Here is a 7853-nt window from a genome sequence, read left to right on the forward strand (position 1 = left end):
TTTTTACTCCCTCAAGTCGATTAATTTAAAGTGACGTTAGGTACTAGCTAGCGCTAGCAATATGGCAGATTTTTCTTTTTCTTTATTCAAAATCAGAGACCACAAAGACCGTTTTACACTTTGACAGTTTGCCGCTGCTGCGCACAGTTCCCCCCTCCTAAACCGAGCTCTCTGTCTCCGACTTTTTCTCAATTTTTAATTAAATATGCGTTATCAATGTCAAGTCAACTTTTCCAAAGTTTCAAGAATACAATAAAAAATAATTTAGGTACAACAATATGATTAATAATAATAATAGAAGAAGAAACATTTGAATTTCAATAGGGCCTTCTCTGGCCCTAAAAAGAACAAAACAGGTATGTTTTTGCATTGGTTGGTCTTTCTCTCTTTGTACTGAAGGTCAGACTTGGCTCTGTCCTAATTTCCATGCCATGCTGATCTTTTAATCTCACTTAGAGGAAATCATGCATTGCTCTAGCAGAACGGAGCAGTATTAATTAATTGGAATTGCAATTCATGATTTCTGTGGAAAGTTGTTCTTAAACTAGTCTATCAACTTCTATCACAATAAAGGTTTGTATCTCTTTTGTCGACATACAGTATGCTTAACTTGACAGAGCGATAGGAGCGACAGGAAGGCATGTGTGAAAAAGAGGGGAGGACACTAACAAAGGACAGCAGGCCATATTCAAACTTAGGTCACAGTGGAAAGAGCTGAGCCTCACAGGACACTGTCCACTAACCACCAAGGCTCCCCGGTTTTTATTCCTCTTTAAGGTAACAGCTCATGGGATGACAGTGTAAGCTCTGTATATTTGCCGCATCATCAAAGGGTGGACTTATTAAACACTACTGACTGAAACACAGACATTTAGGTTGTGGACATTTTCATCATTGTATTCATTTGAGCTGTCCATGTTCTTTTAACTGTGGGTGGCTTACATACGCACTTGTACAGTCCCTGACAAAAGTCTTGTCGCTTGTGTACAAATTGACCTGAAGTGCCGCTGAAATATATTTCTAATCAAGATTTATTTACAAGAAATGACTCATTTTAATCCCAACAGCTTTTGTAATAATGTTTCAGTGCAAAACAAAACTGTCAAAAAGTATTCTAATATTCACAGCTTGGTAAAGCCCATTGAGTCAATTTTTGCAAAGACATAAGTGTTGTCGCCTTGTCATATGAGCTTCACCTGTGACTAATAATGGATCAATCAGGTCTCAGGTGTGTAAAAAAACAACCCCAGTACACTAGACCTTCACATCAACTGCAACTAGACATCTGCAAACATGCCTAAGATTCACCCTGAGACTAAAGTTTTGATTATCAAGAGGCTGAAGACCAGATCCTCTGCTGATGTGGCAGACACCCTCAATGTGTCTCAGCGTCAAGTACAGAGGATTAAAAAAACATTTGAAGACACTGGAGACGTTTTTGGCAAGCCCAGGTCAGGCAGATCCCGCAAGACAACTGCTCGAGAGGACCGTTTGTTGGCTCGAAAATCCAAGGCCAGCCCATTTTCCACTGCAGCAGAGCTCCACCAGACCTGGTCACTTGAAGTTCCTGTGTCAACCAGAACGGTTTGTCGGATTCTGTCTCGAAATGGCCTCCATGGTTGAATCAATGCTAATGAAGCCAGGACTAAACAAAAGACAATTGAAAAACGGTGTGGCATTTGCCAAGGCCCACAGCCTGCTAAAAGGATGGACGCTGGAGAAGTAGAAGAAAATTGATTTTTCAGATGAATCTTCTGTTGAATTACACCACAGTTGCCGCAAATATAGCAGGAGACCTACTGGAGCCCGCATGGATCCAAGATTCACCCAGAAAACAGTGAAGTTTGGTGGCGGAAAAATCATGGTCTGGGGTAACATCTAGTATGGGGGTGTGCGAGAGATCTGCAGGGTGGAAGGCAACATCAATAGTCTCAAATACCAAGAAATCTTAGCTACCTCTTATATTCCCAACCATAAAAGAGGCCATATTCTGCAGCAGGATGGTGCTCCATCGCATACTTCCATCTCCACTTCAAAGTTCCTCAAGGCGGAGAAGATCAAGATGCTCCAGGATTGGCCGGCCCAGTCACCAGACATGAACATCATGGAGCATGTGTGGGGTAGGATGAAAGAGGAAGCATGGAAGACCAAACCAAAGAATATTGATGAACTCTGGGAGGCATGCAGGACTGCTTTCCTAGCTATTCCTGATGACTTCATCAATACATTGTATGAATCCTTGCCAAACTGCATGGATGCAGTCCTTCAAGCTCATGGAAGTCATACAAGATATTAAATTTGGATCTCACAGCACCGCTATTTAATTTGCTGACATATTTTAGTATTTGCAGTAAATTTGTTAAATTTCTGTATAGGCGACAAAACTTTTGTCTTGCCAAAATTTGACCTTTCTGTCTTGTTTCAATGATAAATCTTGTTTCAGTGAAACTAATTTATTTCAGTGCATTGAACATCATTTGGGAGGGTTTTAGCTTTTCATATGAGCTATTTCTTACACCACTTGATTAATTAAAAGACAGGTTAATAGCAGGTGTTTCTACAAAATAGAGAAGCGACAAGACTTTTGTCAGGGACTGTATATACCTCACAAATCAGTGAAAACTGACAATCAGCAAGATGTCAAAGTTTTTAAATGTAAAATTTGGGACTTGTGTTTTCTGAATACAAAGGAATATTTTCAACACATTAATTAATCTGAAAAGACTTGAAACAATAGTGTGCGTTTGATGGTTGTGAGTTCAAAACTAACATATGTGGGACTTATGCTACACACAAAAGCCGAAAACACCATTCCTACTTGTGTAAGGACTTAAAAGCTGATGTTATTGTAAAACGTCTGATTACTACCAGTGTTCAACAGCATGACAGCCAGTTTGCATTACTGGAATCCACTGATGACGTGGAGTTGGATGCTACTGTAGATTTGGATTGTGAAACTGAAAGTGTGTTTGTGAAAGTTATCGGCTCTCCCTTGCTTAAGTTAGATAATATAAGTACTTTAATGTTTCTCCAGGCCATAATGTGCACTGAGTGAATAGGAGTCTTGTCATTTAAGATTACATTTCCTCCTTAACAAAGCAGAATTTCCATTCAGAAAACCATAGAAGTTGTTATCCGATGTCTCATCAGTCACCTTGGTGAAGATGGTCAAGGACTTTGAGGTGAGTCCAATAAATGGCTTTCAGGGTTCTCCCTACAACTAATGTGTAAAGTTGAAATTAGTGCTACCGCTAATGCATCAGTATATTTTCTGTGTAATTTAACCAACGAAAAAATTGAACTGTTGTGATTATAAATACACAGCCATTAAGTACTGTAGCTCTAGCTGGTCACTGAAAATGAGACATTACTGGTGGTGTTGATGTTTTAATGTGTAACCTAACATGACCTGAATACAATACAAAGCAAAATATACCATAACTTTGTTTTTATTCTATACAATTGAATTCCCATTTACGCTACTGCTGCACAGAGCGCTGGTCACTTGTTCAATCAAGCTTTATTTATATTGACTGACTTACAGTATATTTGTATTGACCTAGATCCTATTATTTGCATGCTTTTATTTACCAACATTCAAACAAATTAGGCATATCAGAAATAATCAACCCAAAGCTAGTTAAACCAATACACAACTTACCATACAATCTTAGTACAACTGATTTCTTTAGTTGTTTTGGTAAGTGATTTGATTCTGTTTTGGTGACATGTCTGCAGAATGCTGTTAGTGTGGAAGAAGAGCTGGCAGGACAGGTGATGGATGTGTATCTGGTCTGGAATAAAAGTGGGCGGGTCAATTATGTTGGGATACTCCACCGTCTTGGGGAACTCAGCAGAGCCTGTTGCTACCTGCATAGGACCATATACTTTGGATCTGAAATATCCCAAAACTCATAAATACCTTTTTGAGGTTTTTCAAAAGATGCTTGTGGAAGTGGATTCTGGAAACCTTTCAGCAAAGATGCAAAGACCGACAATTTGGTCATATAGGCCTAGTTGCTGAAAGGCCGTTGTTCAGATGAGAAAATATGTGACTCATACCAAATTGAGCCATGTGTGGAATGTGAGGAAAGACTATTGTTATTATTGAGGTTCTGGATAGAAATTTGTACAATCTAAAGCTCAATTTAATCAGACAATCTCCAGGTGAGGTAAGGCTCATAGTGTTGGCCATATTTCAATTTTGCTAGACACAACAATCTGAACTTGTTAAATGCAAAAACCTCACTCTGGCCATTTCAATCAAAAAATACCAAAGTTATCTTTCAGCATTCTACCTTTACATGCCCTGTTGTGGGCACCGTCTGCAGACAGGGTGAAACACAACCCACACAACCTAGATGTGTTTACACTCAAAGACATGGAAAAATAAAGCCCAGGTTTAAAAATCCTAGAATTACCCTTGAGTAACTTCACTTTAAAATTAAGATTACTGCTTAAAATCACAATCTGTGAAATAAGGCAAAAATTAAAATTATCCCACTATTTACTTTAGTCTCACTCTTCTGTCATCTGTGTTGGACATTCTTTTTTTAAGACTCCTGTATTTTTGATAATTTCCGATACTTTGAAATTAAAATGCATTAAAGTCATTTGTGGGGAAACTGCCTGTAAACCTTAATCAGATGCTTCATGGCTTATAAATGAAAAAAATAGAAAAGACTTATCAATGCAATGTGTAAATGTAGACTAAAAACACTTTGATATCTGTCCAACACTGTGAGCCTGACCACACCTGGAGATACCTTAAGTGGTGAGACGTTAAGACATTTGCCAATGGGTTAAAACTGGCTCCATAACCCTTGCGTGGGCCTTGGTTCAAATTTGACAAGTTTTAAAAGATCTGTACATGGGTTTCTTTCAACCAAATTTCCCAAAAATAGCAGGGATGGTTCCACACACAAATTTTAAGCTTTAATTATGCATTAACACATGTTCCTCTTAATCTTAATTATTAGCTAAAATAATTCATAATTTCTTCTTTTTTATAAACTCAAAATTAGGCATATATTTTTTTAACATGAATGACTTTTATTGACCATGAATTCCAAACATAAGTGTAAAACTAATGGTGATAAGTTGGCTAAGAAGAGGTAATGCAGAATTGGAAAATGTAAACTTCATGCTTTGTAAAACAGGCAAAACAGACCCCGGAAGACAACACAAGGGTTAGGAAAAGTGGACAAATTCTTAGACATTGCAAAAATGTCTCGCTCTAATGCACTTTTTGCTTACTTACACTATACTGTGTCAGTGATGTTGCTACTGGTGTTTCACATGTGCATGCAGAGCTTAAATCAGCTGTTTTCACTTATATTGGACATTTTCATGTACCTCAAATTTGTAGCATCAACCTTATTTTTGTTTGTCAAAATAAATTTCTGGCAAATGTTCTTGTTTGGTGAGATCTTGTTTTTTAGATTAAAATGTTTTTACATCAAGTAGAACTTCTATACAGTCTATTAAATGGAGTAAAAGAAATGTCAGTACAACCGAATTTAAATGTATCATAGGCAAGTATTCCGTTATGTCATACTAATGGTTTTCAGTATCTACCCACTTTCTTCTGTGCCTTCTGCTAATGTTTTCTATATGATTTACAGTCTTTCATTTACATTTACTTAATTCTATTTGGTAATATACTAAATCAATTCATTCAGACGTGATTAAAAATATTACTAAAATCTACTCATTAATTATGGTTTGTTGTACTTGATTTCAAAGCTTTGTTATCTACTCAATATTTTTGAATGAAAAAATATTTCACTAATGTGCAGTATTTCTTTGTAGAGTGTACTTGAGAGGAGCAAAGTGTATATGTTTTTTGTAGATATATTAGGCTTTGTCTTTTAATCAAACAAAATATATCTGAGCTTCAGATGGGACAAGATTCAGGTTTTAGTCCACAGATACATTGGATATGCAGCAACTCCCCCTGCTGGATACTAAGTGGAATGGTCACAATGGAGAAACACAAGTAATGTATTTGCATTTGATCCCCAAACTGACCTTGTCCAAATTACGGCAATACATAGTGGAAACTACACAGCAGCAGGAAGCGTGCTAGGGATAGCAGCCTTTTCAACAGATATTTGTTTTACAATCCAATAAACTGATTAGATAACCCCTTTAAAATCCAGCTTCCCTTTTCAATTCCCCCTAGCTTCAAGGAATATAAAGTATTGTATAACTGTACTGCAGTACATCAGTTTATTGCAGCCGTTCATTAAAGCTATGGTATATGACATTGACACTGGTTGAAATATTCAAACGTAAGACTTATTTATAACTAAACATTTCATTACTTTATAAACTTTTGGGTAGCTAGTAGAATTGAGAATACAGTTCTGTGGATGTGAACAAAGTTTGGCTGCAGTGCAGGCTGAGTGTTTAATGACTGCCCTACCAATGGGACAGCGGGGTTTAGGAGGATAAACAAAATCCTTCTGTTCCAAATGGAAGCTCTCAGAAACACATTGTGACGCAATTAAACTGCACAGAAGCATTTGAGTGCAGCAAAGAGATTCTCCTAATCCACAATATGTAATCACTGCGCTGCTGTTACAGTAACACGAGGAAGTCAAAGCCTTACCTGTTTTGTTCAGTGCTGTAGGAAAGTTGAATGCTTTCCTCTGGTCTTTATTTCAAATTTGAGTCTTGCCCCCTGATTTTGATGAATGATTTGTTTTCTTTTTCCATTCCATCCATTTGTCCAAGTGTTGTCTGCCTCCAAGAATGGATAATGCGTAATTTCTCCTAGTAAGCAGACACAAATGAGCTTTATCATCTGTAGGGGGCTTTGCAAGTGTCAGTGAAGGAGATTATTCATCTCTAGGAGAAGGAAGAGCACCGAATGGAGCAGAAGCACGGAGGAATATTGATTTGAACATTCTGTAATGCAGTGATGCTGAGCCAAAAAAAAGTTTCCCCAAGGAGGCAATAAAGAGTTTATCATATCTTCTCTTACCTTCATTTAAGGAGCCACACTTGCTTTTTTAAGTATATTGCTGCTAATGTGGTTGGTATTTTTTTCATCATGTTGATTATACTGCTATCATTTGTTGCAGAGTTTATTGTTGACAAACTTAAGCAATTTGTAACACAGAACAGAAGATAATGGCTCCCTAAATAAACAACCTGTTGACAAAATCTTATTTCAAAGGCAACAATATTTTAAAGAAATCCAACCTGGCATGAACACTTTACTTAACAGGCTATTGTTGGCAGAGAAGGTGATTTCCTTCTAGTTAGTACTCAGGACACCGATCTCTCTTTTGCACAAATGAGTGTTAGAAAACAAAGCCGTAATTTACTTAACTTAATTTTATATCAGTTTATTCAAATAATCTGCATTTTTAAATTCATTGGTCAAAATAAATGTGACAGCTTAATGTAATATATACAATGTCTGCTTGGATCAACAGTGACAGTATATCAGCTTGCAGTAGGCTACACAATGTACTCATCCCTGACTATTTGAAACAAATCTCTGGGCACGTGTTCTCAGAGTAGCTCATTTCTAAATTCAACCACAAGAGGGAGCTCTGATCTCTTGTTTGGCCATGGACTTTACGCATTATCTCTGACCATGGGGTCACACAGAAACACTTTGTGCTTTAATACCATCAGGTTGTCTCAGAGCTCAACTGTACGTCACATTCGCCAGTAGACCTACAGCCAGAACCATGAAAACCATGAAATATGCCTGTTAAACTCAAACAGAAAAGCGAAATTATAATATAACTTTAGTTGTTTTACTTGATAAATTGTAAATGTCTTGTGCGACTAATGTCATCACTTAATTATTATTGGATGAAGCCAACAGCTGGAAA

At 37.3% G+C, this 7853-nt stretch overlaps 1 protein-coding gene across 1 annotated transcript in view; it reads right to left on the minus strand.

The window, feature by feature from the left end:
* Positions 1 to 6705, minus strand: part of trpm1b (transient receptor potential cation channel, subfamily M, member 1b) — a 26594-nt gene extending 19889 nt beyond the window's left edge. Inside the window, exon 1 of the mRNA XM_032524678.1 lies at positions 6614 to 6705. The gene's annotated coding sequence lies outside the window, so the exon portion shown is untranslated. The remainder of the gene's footprint in view (positions 1 to 6613) is intronic.
* Between the last annotated feature and the right edge of the window lie 1148 nt (positions 6706 to 7853).

The sequence above is a fragment of the Etheostoma spectabile genome, chromosome 8 (genome assembly GCF_008692095.1).
Source record: "Etheostoma spectabile isolate EspeVRDwgs_2016 chromosome 8, UIUC_Espe_1.0, whole genome shotgun sequence".
NCBI classification, from domain to species: domain Eukaryota; kingdom Metazoa; phylum Chordata; class Actinopteri; order Perciformes; family Percidae; genus Etheostoma; species Etheostoma spectabile.